The following is a 15,845-nucleotide window of genomic DNA, read 5'->3' as shown; positions in this document are numbered from 1 at the left end:
GATTAGATATAAGAAAACTTTTTTCACAAGGAGAGTGATGAGGCACTGGAAAAGGTTGTCAAGAGAAGTTATGAATGCCCCTTCCTTGAAGTTGTTCAAAACTAGGTTGAACAAGACTTTGGGCAACCTGATCTGGTGGAAGTTGTCCCTGGTCAAGGCAGAGGAGATCTTAAAAGTCCCTTCCAACCCAAGCCATTCATTGATTCTATAAATAAAATCAGATGCATGTTATGGTAGACTGATATGAAATATCTCTTAGCTCAGCCAGTGTATGCATTCAGTTGCCTATGTATTCTGTACAGGTACAGGACTTGAAGGAAAGCATTAATTTTCCCAGACATCTGTTTTAGGCCAGACACCAGTGTAGGGCATGTCACTGCGCTAAACAGTGTAAATAGCACTAACTGCTATTTAGGTAACTGAATCACCTTTTAGAGTTTCTTCTGTATTTTTTAGTATCAGCAAATATGCTGATACTTCTTTTTTGTTGTTTACTTATTTACTTATGATTAATATAAAATGCACAGACTAAAAATGAACATCACCTACCTCTGTAGGCTAAGTTGTCAAAGATATGAACAGATTACACTGTAAAAATAACGGAAGACTTTTTTAATAGCATTAATTATGCTGTTAACAGTAATGCTGTCAGACAGGAAAGTCTACATTTACTACTTTAAAGATTATATTTTATGCTTGATTTGAACTCATCTGGGGAGTCTCTCCAAAGTGAATAGTGGTGTTTTTAAACACTAAATAATTACAGAAGTGGGAAAGGATTTTGGATGCTTTATTGAAACAAATCTGATTAAAAATAAAAAAGATGAAAATCACTCTACAGTAATAACCATAAGAAAGCAAAAGACCTTAATGATAAGGTTTTATTAACACTAGTATTTTTTATAATTAACTTAATTACAGAGTCATTGAATAATTTACATTGGAAGTGATCCTTGGAGGTCAAATCTTTTACTTAAATAAGGGGATGCTATGAAAGAGCAGTGCAGATTGTATCCCATCCGGGTTGATTATCATTCAGAGTGCAAGTTCTCTTTGTTCTTACTCCAACAATTGATTACTCTCATAGGGAAAATGTATTTCCTCATATCTGATCGGAATTTCTCTCACTGTAACTTGAGTTGCCTCTTCATTCGCTTCTATTTTCTATTAGAAGAGATTTATAGTTTCCTGACTGCACTTCCGCTAGGTATTTTTGGTACAGCAATAAAATCCTTCATTAACTTCTCTCCTTAAAACCGTGGGCCTGAGTTCTTGGATCCTCAATGGATTTGTCCCTGTATATCATTATCATCGCATTTTTTGTACATGGGAACTCAGATGTATTCTATAAGGACTAGAAGTCCACTCATCTAAAACCTTTGAATTTTTGTGATATTCTTCTGCAACTGTAAACAGCTGTGGAAATGACAGAGAAGAAATTTGTCTTTAAACTACTAAGCTGTTACAGTTACATGTGTGAATGTGTTTGGGGGTGTTCGACTTGTAGCAGCGGTGGGGACCAAGGTGATATTGGCAGTGTAGAGGCACGGGGACTGGGATGACGACAGTGTGGACTGGGTGATGGCGGTGCGGAGACATGAGGTGATGGCAGGGCGCCAGCGAGGGACTTTTACTATGGAACAGGTCGTTAAGGTATCGCTTCAATTCTGTCAGGACTATTTCAGGAAGTATGCTCCTTCTAAGAAGGATATTTACGCTGTTATATCCCGGCTGGACTGGGAAGGGGGGATTAAAGCTCCCCAAGAGATTCTTGATTACAGGAGGTGGGACGACCTCACCTCTGTGCTCACAAAATATATCATGAGCACTCGAAAGGATGAGTCAGAGCTAAAAGCCTGGGGATTAATGCTCGGAGTGCTGAAGGCAGCCAAGGAGGAGGGGAAGAAGGCATTGATAGAAGCCAGACAACTCATGTTTTGACTCTGTGACCCCGGGGCAGGGCTCTCCCAGCAGCACGGCTAACTCGATAGACCCGGGAGGGTGGGCTCTTCCTCGCTTGGGGGTGAGGTTTGTCAGCCAGGGAATAGTCTTTCTTCCAGATGCCCTGAGGCCAACATGGCGCCAGATGATCTGACCACGTCTGCACAAACAAAAACAGACCAGCAGCCATCGACCCCCTTATAAGGCAGCACCTTATCGAAAGACCTTGAGTCCTCTCCTCCACATTCTCGTCATTCTCTGTATCCTTCCCTGCGAAATTTCAGCACGCCTACAGCCCTATGCTCTCCTATGATACTGAAAACCTCATGCACATAGCACTCAAACCTGTACAATATACACTTTGGAAAGAGGAATGGTTGGTTGAACTCAGGCGGGTAATAGCAGCTGCGCAAAACGATCCAGGTCACCCTGTGCACGGCACGGACATGCTGAGACTTACAGGATCAGCACCAGACATGGTTACCCCACACGCTCAGTTGGCTCTGTTGCGCCCAAGGGAAATAATAGCGACTACTGATGCGGCCTTAGGGGCCTTCAGGAGGTTTGCCCGTCACACAGAACCATCCACACCATGGACGGAAATAATCCAAGGCCCGACTGAATCATTCCAAGACTTTGCTGATAGGTTAATTAAGGCAGTTCAGGGGTCAGCCTTACCCAGAGCTGTTCATGGCCCTGAAATTGTGGATTGCCTTAAGCAAAGGTCCCTTGAGGATATTAAAGATCTGCTTTGTACAACCCCTGGAGAGATCACCACACTGGGAGAGATCATTAAATATGTACTAGGCAAACAGAAATCCACTCCCTTGACTAATGAGGGCCTGGCAGCTGCTCTTGCTGATGCAAGGGCTGGGGCTTCAATATTATCTAAGGGTCCCTGCTTCCAGTGTGGGCAGTACGGCCACATTAAGGCCCACTGTAAAGCCATTAAGGATGGGGAAAGGAACAATGTCACCTGTCAACTGTGTGGGAGAGATGGGTCAGTACTGTCAGCCATACCCAGACGATGGCCATTGGCGGTCACTGATCTTAAAGATTGCTTCTTCTCTATTCCTCTTGCGCAAGAGGATCAGGAAGCGTTTGCTTTCACGGTACCAACACTCAATAACCTGGACCCCGCTGAGAGATTTCAGTGGCGTGTCCTTCCGCAAGGGATGGCATGTTCTCCTACTATCTGTCAGTTAGTGATAGCTAAAGTGTTGCGCTCGGTTAGAAGAGATTTCCCTCAATATTTGATCTCACATTATATGGATGACCTTTTGCTCGCCGCCCCTACTGAGTTAGGGCTGCAAATGCTCGAGACACAGGTGATGACCACGCTTACCACTGCTGGTTTCACCATTCCAGAGCAAAAGATACAGAGGGATCCAGGAGTGGAATACCTGGGGTATAAGTTCAGTCCAGAGATGGTCCAGCCAATGGGTCTTACCATTCAACCACATGTTAAGACCCTATGGGACGTGCAGAAACTGGTAGAAGCCCTTCAGTGGGTTCGCAGTGCCCTAGGAATACCCCCTTGGCTAATGAAGCCCTTTTATGATCAGCTAAGAGGCTCTGACCTAAAGGAACATAGGGACTTGACCAATGAAATGGCCACAGCTTGGCAAGAGATCCTGCATAGCTGCATGGAGAATACGCTTGCTCGGTACAACCCCAACTTAGATCTTGAAATAGCAGTGACTCGATGCGAAGCCGTGCGGCCGTCATTTTGGGCCATACCCTTGATGCTAAGCCACAACCTCTGTGGTGGCTGTTCTCGGTGCAGCCTACGCGAGCTTACACCTCATGGCTCGAGATTTTAGCAATGCTACTCAGAAAATCCCGACTGCTATCATTGCGGGCCCTGGCAAGAGAATCTGATGTTGATATATCTGCAGAGCTTGTTTCGTGACGTGCAACCGCTCTCTGAGGCTCTTCTCACAACTTTACAGGGCTTTGGAGGGAGCACTGAGTACTCTGACTCACTTCCTATTTTTCATTTAGCCAGGCCTCTAGGGATCTCTCTTCGATCTTGTGTCCTGACTTCTCTGCTCAACGGATCTACTCTGTTTACAGATGCTTCTTTGACTACCGGTCAGAGGGCAATGATTTGGCAGGACACGGATAACAGTTGGGGAACTGCTGTATTTACTAATCGGGGAGCTAGTGTGCAGATGCTCAAAGTAATCGCTGTAGCAATTGCACTTCGCCTCTGGCATGAGATCTCATGTAACACTGTCACTGATTCTGTCTTTACAGCCAAACTACTTGCTCGTATGGGTCAAGAAGGACATCCGAGCTCTGAGGCCGCCGGCCTTCTGGAAGAGGCCCTGGCTTCTTGCTCAGCTCCTGTGGCCATTCTGCATGTCCGCAGCCATTCTGAGGTACCAGGTTTCTTTACAACAAGGAATGCTGTGGCGGACAAAGCTGCCTGTACACTTTTTTCATGGTTAGAGAAGCCTGTGACCTTCATGCTTCTCTTCATATAGGCGCTCGTGCACTAGCCAGAACGTGGTCTATTCCTTTATATGTAGCACGTGATGTCGTCCAGGCATGTCCCCACTATAATTCGGCACCAGCGATAGGAGCTAGGATTAACCCTCATGGTCTTGGACCGCTACAAATTTTGCAGACAGATTTTACATGGGAGCCACATCTGTCTCTCCGTCCCTGACTCGCGGTTACGATGGATGCTTCTTCTACTGTCATCATAGTTATGCAGCATGCCAAGTCTAACTCGTCCGCAGCACAACACCATTGGGCTGCTGCCATTGGGCTTACCTAGGCAGATTAAGACCGATAATGGGTCCTGCTTCATCTCACGCTCAACCCAAGAGTGGCTAGCACTATGGGGCATATCGCATAGCACAGGCATCCCTGGCAACTCTCAGGGACAAGCGATCATAGAGCGTGCCAACCACCTCTTCAAAGACAAAATTGGGGAGGGGGAAGGGTATAGGGACAGGATCCCTGTTGCCAGAGAGGCCGAGATTCTAGCAAAAGCTCTGTACGCCTTGAATCACTTTGAACGCGGAGATTGCACTTGAACTCCCGTGCAGAAACACTGGCAACCCAAGATCTTAAGCGAGGGGCCTTTGGTCAAGGTTAGAGTGGACAGCGGTACATGGCAGACAGGCTGGAGGATATTAGTATGGGGAAGAGGATATGCCACAGTAAAACATGAAGAGACGGGCAAAATTGTGTGGATTCCATCACAGAAGGTTAGACCGGACCTCAAAAATAACGCTGTCAATCACTTCTCACATTCTTATAGTGAACAAGATAAGATCTCTTTCTTTACAGAAGCTGCTGGTGGAGCGACCGAAGCTGGAACCTGAATGACCAAGAGACTCACCGTGGGACAAAGAACCATTGCTTAAGAACAAGATGGTCTCTGTAGTATGTCTGTTATACTCTTTCTAACTCTGGGAAATTCCGGGGAAGGGGTTCATCTCTTAGCATGGCACATCTATGCCAATATGTGGAAGGTATGTGCTGCTTTAGCCTGAGTGACCCCCGCGAATCTGTATACAAGAAACTGGAACGGATCAAAGGACATACTCGGAAGATAAAGAACAGGTCGACCCGTTTGGTCATTGGCTTCGGGGATTATTTGATGGGATTGGACCGTGGTTTACACAGATACTTGAAACTTGATACTTGAAACTATAGGCCTAGCACTTTGGTCTCTATTTGCACTATGCTATTATTTTGTGCCTTATGGGATGTGTTCAATAATGCCTAAGTCGCATGATGGACGGATCTCTGATCAACACACACAGTATTATAGGCTTCACGAAAGATTGTAACTGGGGTTGGGGTTTAGGTACATAGGTTTAGATAGGTGTAGGAGTTACGTTTGCACTGTAACGGGGCAAAGCTTTATTGAGCATGGGGAGGGGGAGACATTGTATTAGGCACCCACGGGGCTATCGGGATGTGACGTGACAGGAGCCTCCCCTGCTCAGTGATTGGACAATGCATGCTTAAGGGGTGTAGATGAAGTAAAGATGAATGTATTTAAGCAGATGTCATGCAGAAATAAACAGCCATTTCTCTTCTCACCATATTGGCGTAAGCTAGTAGTTCTTAGTGCTAATTGGGGGGGGTTAATCAGTTAAGCAAAGAGCAACACAGTGTGATCGTAACATTCATGGCAACAAATACTATTCTTCAATAGTATAATGGTCATCACCATTAGCTATGCATTTTTGCTAGCACTGAACAAGAGCCTGCATTCTGCACTAATAAAATTGCACCAGCTGAATGAGTCACTGTCTTTACTGCCACTGTTGAAATGCAGCACCCACTACCTCACTGTGCTCGCATCCAATGTTTGATCTCTATAAATATTCAGCAAGTGCTGATGAATGTCAGCGGGTGCAATTTTTTCCACATGGAGGAATTCAGTGACTCACCTTTTCTGCATAGACACTTCCATGTCAGGTGCCACTTTGTCACTGTCCCTCTGCTGCCATCTGTCAGATGGAAAAAATGTGATGGAATATTGGTGCCTCTATTGCTGTTCCACCAGCATCCATTTCTCATGCTTTTGGAGCAGTCCACAGATATTGTTCCAAGTTTCATAAATGAGTTATGAAGCTGCAATTCATGTCAAAGTACATATGCACTTAAGTACTTATGTGATGTAGCAAGATCTGCAAATTACTGTAGTAGTTTGTGCATCATTGCAGACTACATCATGAAGAATAATTCTATTAAGAATATTGAAAATGAACTCGTTACCTTGGCTGTCATGGAAAGTTTTGCACTAACAATACCTCCCTTTTCAGAACTGAAAATAAAGGGCTCCTTACATATAGTACTGCAAAGCACACTTAGAAAATCACATTTTGTGGCACTGCTTTAAACTCTATTTCAGGAGAACTTATGCTCTCTTATTCTCCCACTCCTTCAGAACTCTCAATATAGTGATTTCATTTCAAACACAGTACTCTCAGTTATTACTGAGCCTTACATGTGCTATGGAGAAACACCAAGAAATTTAGGAGATAATCTTTTGAAGATGCTCACAGATCTCGGTGTAATAGCTTGTACCTCTGTGAGGATACTGTAAAAGTAATTGAGCTCCAGTTATAGGCCTATTTTTGTGTTACTTACAATAGACCTATTTTTATATTATATATATATTTCATGTGTGAAAGAGGGTGCTGTTCTTCTTTCATAGACAAAATTATTTAATTAGTGATAGCTATAAGTTTTAATCAGGCTGTTTATCTGCAGGCTGTTTGGAATAACAGTTACTTTATATTGTTTCTTTTTTTTTTTTTTCATATTTCAGTCTAGTCAGCTGTTAGTCAGTCTACAAGAAGGGTTGTAAGGAGGATCCAGGGAACTACAGGCCTGTAGTCCAGGTTATGGAGCAGATTGTCTTGAAGGAGATCACACAGCATGTGCAGGACAATCGGGGGATCAAGCCTAGCCAGCATGGTTTCACAAAGGCCAGGTCCTGTTTGACCAACCCTATCTCCTTCTATGATCTAGTGACCCGTGTGGTGGATGAGGGAAAGGCTGTTGATGTGGTCTACCTAGACTTCAGCAAGGCCTTTGACACTGTCTCCCACAGTATTCTCCTGCAGAAGCTGGCAGCCTGTGGCTTGGATGGGTACGCTCTTGGCTGGATAAGGAACTGGCTGGAAGGCTGGGCCCAGACAATGGTAGAGAATGGAGCTAAATCCAGCTGGCGACCGGTCATGAGTGGTGCTCCCCGGGGGTCGGTGCTGGGGCCTGTCCACTTCAATATCTTTATTGATGACCTGGATGAGGGCATTGAGTGTGCCCTCAGTAAGTTTACAAATGACACCAAGTTGCCTGGGCATAGCAAGGCCATACAGAGGGATCTGGACAGGCTGGATAGCTGGGCTGAGGTGAATGGGATAAGGCCAAATGCTGGGTCCTGCACTTTGGCCACAACAACCCCAGCAACCCTGGAGGTTTGGGGCAGAATGGCTGAAAGACTGCTTAGAGGAAAGGGACCTGGGGGTGTTGATTGATGCTCAGCTGAACATGAGCCAGCAGTGTGCCCGAGTGGCCAAGAAGGCCAATGGCATCCTGACTTGCATCAGGAATGGTGTAGCCAGCAGGAGCAGGGAAGTGATTTTTCCCCCTGTACTCAGCTCTGGTTAGGCTGCACCTTGAGTACTGTGTCCAGTTTTGGGCCCCTCACTGCAAGAAAGACATTGAGGCCCTGGAGCGGGTTCAAAGAAGGGTGATTAAGCTGGTGAGGGGTCTGGAGCACAAGTCTTATGAGGAGTGGCTGAAGGAGCTGTGATTGTTCAGTATGGAGAGGAGGAGGCTCAGGGGAGACCTTATTGCTCTCTATAACTACCTGAAGGGAGGCTGTAGTGAACTGGGGGTTGGCCTTTTCTCTCATGTAACTAGTGATAGAACTAGAGGGGATGGCTTCAAGCTGTGTCAGGGGAGATTTAGGCTGGATATTAGGAAATACTACTTTTCTGAAAGAGTAGTCGAGAATTGGAATGGGCTGCTCAGGGAGGTGGTGGAGTCACCGACCCTGGAGGTGTTCAAGGAATGTTTGGATTTTGTTTTGAGGGACATGTCTAGTGAGTACTATTAGTGATAGGTGGATGATTGGACTGGATGATCTTGAAGTTCTTTTCTAACCGGTGATTCTGTGATTCTGTGATTCTATTTATAAAAAAGATTGAGTATACAGTAGAAATACTTTCTTCTTAAACAAGTAAGGCATTATCTAGATTGGAAATTAAAGAACAAGCTCTCTATTCTTGTTTTTTAATGCCTGCAAAATAACGATCAACATCTAAAGAAATCTGACATAAGAAGTGAAGATCAAAGAGAAAGGTTCATTTAGGTGACAAATTCTATATCTTTTCTGTGTTGTGCAGTAATTTTGGGAGAGTGAATATGAAACGAATAGCCTTCACAGAAACAAAAGCATTTCTGATGTCTGAAAAAGTCATTTATGTATTACATTTATAAAAATAGAGTGAATTATATTCAGTTTACCTTGGTCAACATTTCCTGTCTTAATGATAGAAAAAGCCCAGTGCTCAAGGCCTTACATAAGAAATTCCCACAGCATGATGACAGTTTTCATGTATGCCAATGAAGTTCACTCACATTTCTTCTTTGAAACAAGATGAAATGCACAATTATATATGCATTTATACATTCTTCATTTATCTTTCTCAACCTTCAGTACTGTCACCATGTTGTAATTACAGTTAATGAATGTAAATATTTATTTTATTGTGTGTTTTCTTTGTTTTTTAGCCATCTAAAGCTGTTTTCTGTAGTAGGTATCTGTGAGATCTGAAATGAGCAATTTTGCCTATAACCTTATTAATATCAATTTACTTTACAGCTTAACACTTTGAGGCTAAACATAGATAAACACATGCTTAAATGCCCATCAGAAAAACTCATTATCATAAATTTTTAACTGAGCATAATGGGTGGTATTCTATTTGTTACAATTCATCAACCAAAATAAATTTTTTTAAAAAGCAATTTGAAAACCATTCGGCAGATGGAAAACTAATAACAACAAGCTAATTTATTCATGCAGTTCTAATCACAATTAGGAGACCATCAATATTTTTGAATAAAGATAAAAGTATGGTGAGCAGAGAAATCTTCTTGCATAGTGGAATAAATTAAAATTTGGTTTAAAAAAAAAAATCCAATTAGACAAAGAACATTAAAAAGCATTTTGATGAGGAAAAAGTAATAATTAGAGCAAAATATTATAGGAATATTCTGTCTTGGAGGTTTTCTAGAGACCAAACAGTACTCAATTCTTATAGATGGGGAAAAAACCTATGTGATAAAGCTGTGAGGCAAACTGAAATGCAATTTTTCAGAACACTGTATTTTTTAGAAACAGCAAAACTCAATACAATATAAAAAAAAAAAAAAAAAAAAAAGAGGAATTTATTTGAATAACTCATTAGCAGTACAGCAGTTTTTGCCAATCCCATCAGCAATCTTCATACTCATCTTTGGTACCTTAACAAGTGGGCTTCTTATTCTTGCAAAGGTGGTCATTGTAATAATTTATCCAATTTCCCTTATCTAAAAAAGGTTTCTTACTGAGTCTAAATAATTATGGCAACAGATCAAATAGTGGATTTTCTTCATTCTTTTTTTTTTTTCCATTCTTTTTTCCATTCTTTATTCTTTTTTTTTTTTTTTAGCTGCTAAGATTCTGTTTTTCTATGTTACATTTAAATTAACTATATTTTAATGGTTTTTAGCTCATTCAGTAACTAAGAAGCCATTAGCTGTTTGCTTATCCCACACTGCTAAAGTAGTGGAGAACAGGAGAAGAAAATCAAAAGTGATTTTCTTTTTGTGTATCAAGACTTGTGTATCAAGAAAAAGGCCTTTTAATATGTGAAGGAAAGAGGAAGAAAAAAAAATGTGATGCAAAGGCAATTAGACACTGTCCCCCAGCAGAAAACTGATACAAAGCCAGTCTTTAAGCACTAGAATTAGTTTAACTGAAGAGCACATCACTAAACGATAGGGAATATCCATTTGGGCTGATTGAGACAGACACCCTGAGTCTCCCTCCCAGCCTCTTACTATTCCCATCCATGTTTCATTTCTAAGGACATTATCCACTGTTTGATATATTTCCTTGTTTTCTCTCAGACAAACTTTTTTTTAGTACTTCTATGATCAGTAGGGAGGAATAGGTATGATGCAGCTCTTTCTTCTAGATGGCTATCTGTGAGATACTCAGTGCTGTATTCAGCACTGGTGAGGCCACACCTCGAGAACTGTGTTTGGTTTTGGGCCCCTCACTACAAGACATCGAGGCCCTGGAAAATGTCCGGAGAAAGGCAACAAAGCTGGTGAGGGATCTGGAACACAGGTCTTATGAGGAATGGCTGAAGGAGCTGGGATTGTTTAGTCTGGAAAAGAGGAGGCTCAGAGGAGACCTCAACTGCACTCTATAACTTCCTGAAGGGAGGTTGTGATGAGGAGGGACTTGGCCTCTTCTTTCAAGCAACAAACAGGACCTGACAAAATGGCTGTAAGCTGTACCAGAGGAGGTTTAGATTAGACACCTTTTTCTCTCAGAGAGTGGCCAGGCACTGGAATAGTCTGCCTAGGGAGGTGGTGGAGTTGCCATCCTGGATGAGGAACTACGAGGTACTGTTTAGTAGTAGCTTGTGGTAGCAATGGTAATGGGTGGACAGTTGGACTAAGTGATCTTTTAGGTCCTTTCCAACCCTGTGATTCTACGATACCTAATCTCAATTGACTAGTTGTAGTAGTGGTACAGCTCATTTATGCTGTATTACAACAATAAAGCTGGGAAAAATTTGGAGAAAAAATCATTTTGCATCTAGATTGTAAATGGATAACAGAAAGTATAAGAATCATGCCCAGAATAAAAAAAATCTAATCAGGCAGAGATCTTCATGAAGCAGCAGTTTATTATTGCAATAGCAGGCATGCACTCCCTACTGACAAGGGAGAAATTGTGTGCCTAGTAATTGAAATCCACTCCGTTGTATAACCTGGGTCCAACGTACATAGTACCTCTCCTGGCACTCATTGGTTGAGCATCTCAGGCTCACAATTTTTTCGATGCTGTTGCTATGATATAAGGTCTGTTACCAGACTATTCTTTTTAGGTATGTTCTGTACTTTTTGTGAAGATAGGAGAACAATTCTTCCAAAACTTATCACATTGGTTCTGTCCTGTGCTGGGCTCTCCCCACCCTGCATATTTACCTTGCCTCATGCATGTGCCAATTCTACTCAGGTCAGAACGTCCCAGTCTCAACTTCACTCTGTTCAGCAGCTTTCTTTGTGAACAACTACTTATCCTACATTACATATAGAAATGCTGGAAATTTCTACTGCAAAAATACAATCTACATCTCACATAAAGTAGCATACCATTGTTTTAGTTTTTATGAAAAAGAAAAGGAATACAACTTTTTCTTAGTAAAATTGGAACAATCATTGTCTTCTTTTCACTTTTCATAGTAAACAAATTCCATAGAGTTGAAAGTTTTCAATGGAGTCTCATAAACTGAATTCAAAATACCCTTTTATGTGATCAATTATAGTTTCCAGAACAGCAAATCTGTCACATTTTTACTTTGCCTTTTTTTTTTTTTTTTTTTTTTGTCTCTTAAATGCGGCAGCCTTTATGCAGTATTCAAAGGAGTTCCTGATCCACAGACAGTACAGAGCTCAGTGCTAGTATTATCTCAGTTTGAGAAGATATAAAACGTAGGCCACTGCCTCGCTCCAATTTATAGGAGGGAGATGAAGTTCTTTTAATATCTATATACCCGGTGTGAGATTAAGAAACAACGGTTCATATGTTAGTCCAACCAGTTCATTATAAATCCTAATTAGGGAGACAGGGAAGGGAAGAAGGGTGATAGAAAAGATAGGAAAGAAGCAAGAATGCCGTAAAGCGGGGATAGTCACCACCAGGATCCAGGAGTGGTCCCATTGCACGATGTTTCGAAGGTCCGAGGCAGAAACAGCGGGGGAGGGGAGAGGGGGGGCGAGCAGCAGCGTGGCCGGCCTTGGGCAGCAAGCAGGCAGCAGGAGGCAGTCGCAGAGCCAATCCGGGGGGAAGCAGCAGGACTCAGGTGGCAGGCCGAGGAGAGTCTGTCAGCATGCAGGCATTCCGTAGTGAGGAATCTGATGGCAGGCACTTTTGTTCTTCTTCAGCATCATGGTAGAGCGCAGAGCAAGTCCAGGAGGGAGAGAGTGCAGAGCAAGTTTGGGAGAGAGAGAGGCAGGTCATGAGGCTTCTTCATGGCAGAAACCTCCTCTTCTTCTTCACGAGGAATCTATTGCCAGAAAAACCTGCATTCTTCATGATTGTAGGTCCCCATTTTATCCTTCTTCTCTTTCTGCTTAGTGACATCACTGGGTGCTTGAGCAAGAGTCATGTGAGTACCCCCTGAGATGGCCATCATCCTCGAGATAAACCCACACAAAAGACCGTTTCATGGCCATTAAGCTGCAGCTTATCTCTCTCTCTCGTTGCCCCTGGCCTTGTCCATCTGCATTCCTCAGACAAAGGATTTCATAACCCTTGCCCAGGACTTGTCCATCAAAGTTCTCCAGACAAAGGATTTCTCAACCTCTGCCCAGGACTTGCCTGAACTTGTTCATCTGTGTCCTCAGCAAGCTTTGAGGCAGTGATGTAAAAAGAATAATCTCTTACAGCCAGTATCAACTGTTGAACAAAGTAAGTGAATTAAATTTGTGCTAGTATTTTTATTTGTTGAGCTAAATAGAGACAGAATTGTTTGGGGTGTCTTCACATGGTACAAAGGACAACCAATCCTATTTAACTTTCAAGTCAATTATTTGAAATGTTTCAAGTCTCTGTGTTAGAATACATTCCTTCAGATTTTAGGTAGCCTTAATTCAATTTTGGTTATGATTCTAATTAGAATAAGTGGAAATGTAAGTTCTACACTTAGAAATGAATGTATTAATATGGAGTTTTAAAATGGCTTATAAAATCACAGTGAATTCATGTCTTTCTTTGAATCTCTCCACAGAAATCAAAGCTGAGATACGGCAGATATTTTTCATCTTCAGCTAGTATTTTAGGACTCTGATGATGCATAATAACCTTTGAGTTATTCAAAAAATTTTTTGCAATTTGTTCTCTCACTTGTGATGCAAAGCTTCGTCCTGAAGTTATCTTGTAAAATAATTGAAGCATTTATAATAAAATAACAAATATGGAACCTTGAATAATGAGAAATCAATGAGGAAGAATTAACATTCTGTTTTCCTGTGGATAATGGATTTGTACGAAGAAGAGCAATTGTCATACTTGTATAAATACTGGAGTTTATAGATCCATTCAGTGGTTTGGCACTGAATTGTTTATCAAAGTGCAAGGATCTAGACACCCTCATAGTTATACTAAATAAGTATAGTCCACTTAATAAGTGGACTTTAATAAAACTGTAATATCTGTCTATTCAAGATAATTTAATATTGCTAACAAATCAATTTGATGAGAAATTTAGAAACTTCTGTGGAAGCAGTCATTCCTAATTTTGAAACTTTCTTACATAGGCCTTCCAAATGTAATGCCTCCTATTTACATCCATTGAACTACAACAGATCTGAATAACACTGTTTGATAGAGCAAATTGTCAGCTACAAAACACTGTCAATTATTTTTCACAACAATTAATGATTTGTGTGAATGAGCTGATCAAAATGCTCTTCATTTCATGATGTGATGGATGCCCATGGCTGTCCAGAATGTGACTTGTCTTTCACACTGCTGTTAGTACTATTGAAATGTACCACTCATAGACTTTCTGTGCTCACATTCACTGTTTGGTCTCCATAAATATGTGTCTCATAGCTTACATCCTAATAGGCGTCACTGTGATATAAGTCTGGAACCTGAGTGTAATGATGAAGTTAAGTTGTGGAGCGTCACAGCACGCATCTTTGCTTCATTCTTCGCGCCTGGTGTTTCAGCATCAGCAGCTTTAACCCAAATAGAAAGACTGGCATGCTGGTCTGCAAAACAAGCCAATATGACAACGCTTGTGCTACATGCAATGCTTGAAGATCTTAATAGTGTTCGCCATGTGCTTTTGCAAAATAGAGCGGCTATTGACCTCTTGCTGTTGGCTCAAGGACATGGATGTGAGGATGTTGAAGGAATGTGCTGCTTTAACCTCAGCGATCAGAGCGTGTCAATACATAAACAGCTACAATCAATGCAAGAACATACGCAGAAGATTAAAGAAGAGAGTGATCCCTTTGGGAGTTGGCTGGATGGACTGTTCGGGGGAATGGGCTCATAGTTAAAGCAATTGCTTAAGGCTCTTGCAGTAGGGCTCACAATCTTTGCATGTCTTTTGATTTGCTTTCCATGCTTTATAGGATGCCTGCAAAATAGCCTGCAACGAATAATGGAGAAGACTTTCGACCAACAAATGGAATAACAGATGACATGAGAGTTTGTGAAGGGTTGCGTGTTGCGATCGCGTTATAACAGGGCAAGGCTTTACCGAGCACAGGGAGGGGGAGATGTTGCACTAGGCATTAACGGGGTATAGGGTTGTGACGTGATAGGACCTCCCCCGCTCTATGAGTAACATGTGAATAACGTGTGATGCATGCTTAAGGGGCCTAGGCGAAACAGGATGTGTATTTAAGGGGTTGTCGTGCCTTAATAAAATGCCGTTTGCTTCTCCATCATATTGGTGTCAGTGTTGCTATGGCCCTAGCGAATGCAGATTGCTAGCCCCCTAGTGGTGTGGCCTTGGACATGGTGGTTGCCATAGGTAACAAAGGTACTATTATTAATAGGAGTTTTCATTTATTAAAACTAGAATCTCTGATTGCTTATATTATGGAAATAATGATGAATAATCTGCAGGTGGTTTAGGGATATGCTTGTGATAATCCATCTTGTGAAAGGCAGATAGATGAAGAATGAATACCTATTATTTTTCCTAAAGAAGACCTGTTTCACACAGAATTTTGTTTCAAAATAATCATACCTTCAAATCTGAATTCTTGTTAGAAGTAGTCACCCTGAAAAAGGCGTGATTACCCATTTCTTTGTTCGTTTGTTCTTTGTTTTTTGTTTGTTTGTTTTTGTTTTTTAATCTTCGTAACAATCCTACAGTGTTCATCATCACCAAGTAGCTGTACTGCATATTGATATTTTGTATGATGTAATGTGAGAACAGATGTGGGAAACAGTAAAGTAAGGAAAAATAAGAATTAGAGATATAAAAACAAAACAATCTCTGTATAATTGATCATCTCTGATTGAGGCAGTGGTTGGATGTGGCTCAAAAATATCCCAGTAAAGGGATGTCTCTGGCATACCTTCCATATAATTTCAGTACCTATTTCTAGGAAGA

General features: G+C 41.8%; 2 pseudogenes; both read left to right on the top strand.

Moving 5' to 3' along the window:
- The first annotated feature begins 1,635 nt into the window (after nt 1–1,635).
- On the top strand, nt 1,636–3,764 carry LOC149912969 (uncharacterized; annotated as a pseudogene).
- Nucleotides 3,765–5,431: 1,667 nt separating this feature from the next.
- LOC149912968 (uncharacterized) lies at nt 5,432–15,251 on the top strand (annotated as a pseudogene).
- Nucleotides 15,252–15,845: the final 594 nt, after the last annotated feature.

Source organism: Phasianus colchicus, chromosome Z (assembly GCF_987193195.1).
Source record: "Phasianus colchicus chromosome Z, bPhaCol1.hap1.1, whole genome shotgun sequence".
In the NCBI taxonomy this organism is placed as follows: Eukaryota; Metazoa; Chordata; class Aves; order Galliformes; family Phasianidae; genus Phasianus; species Phasianus colchicus.
This window is presented reverse-complemented; position numbering and strand designations above follow the sequence as displayed.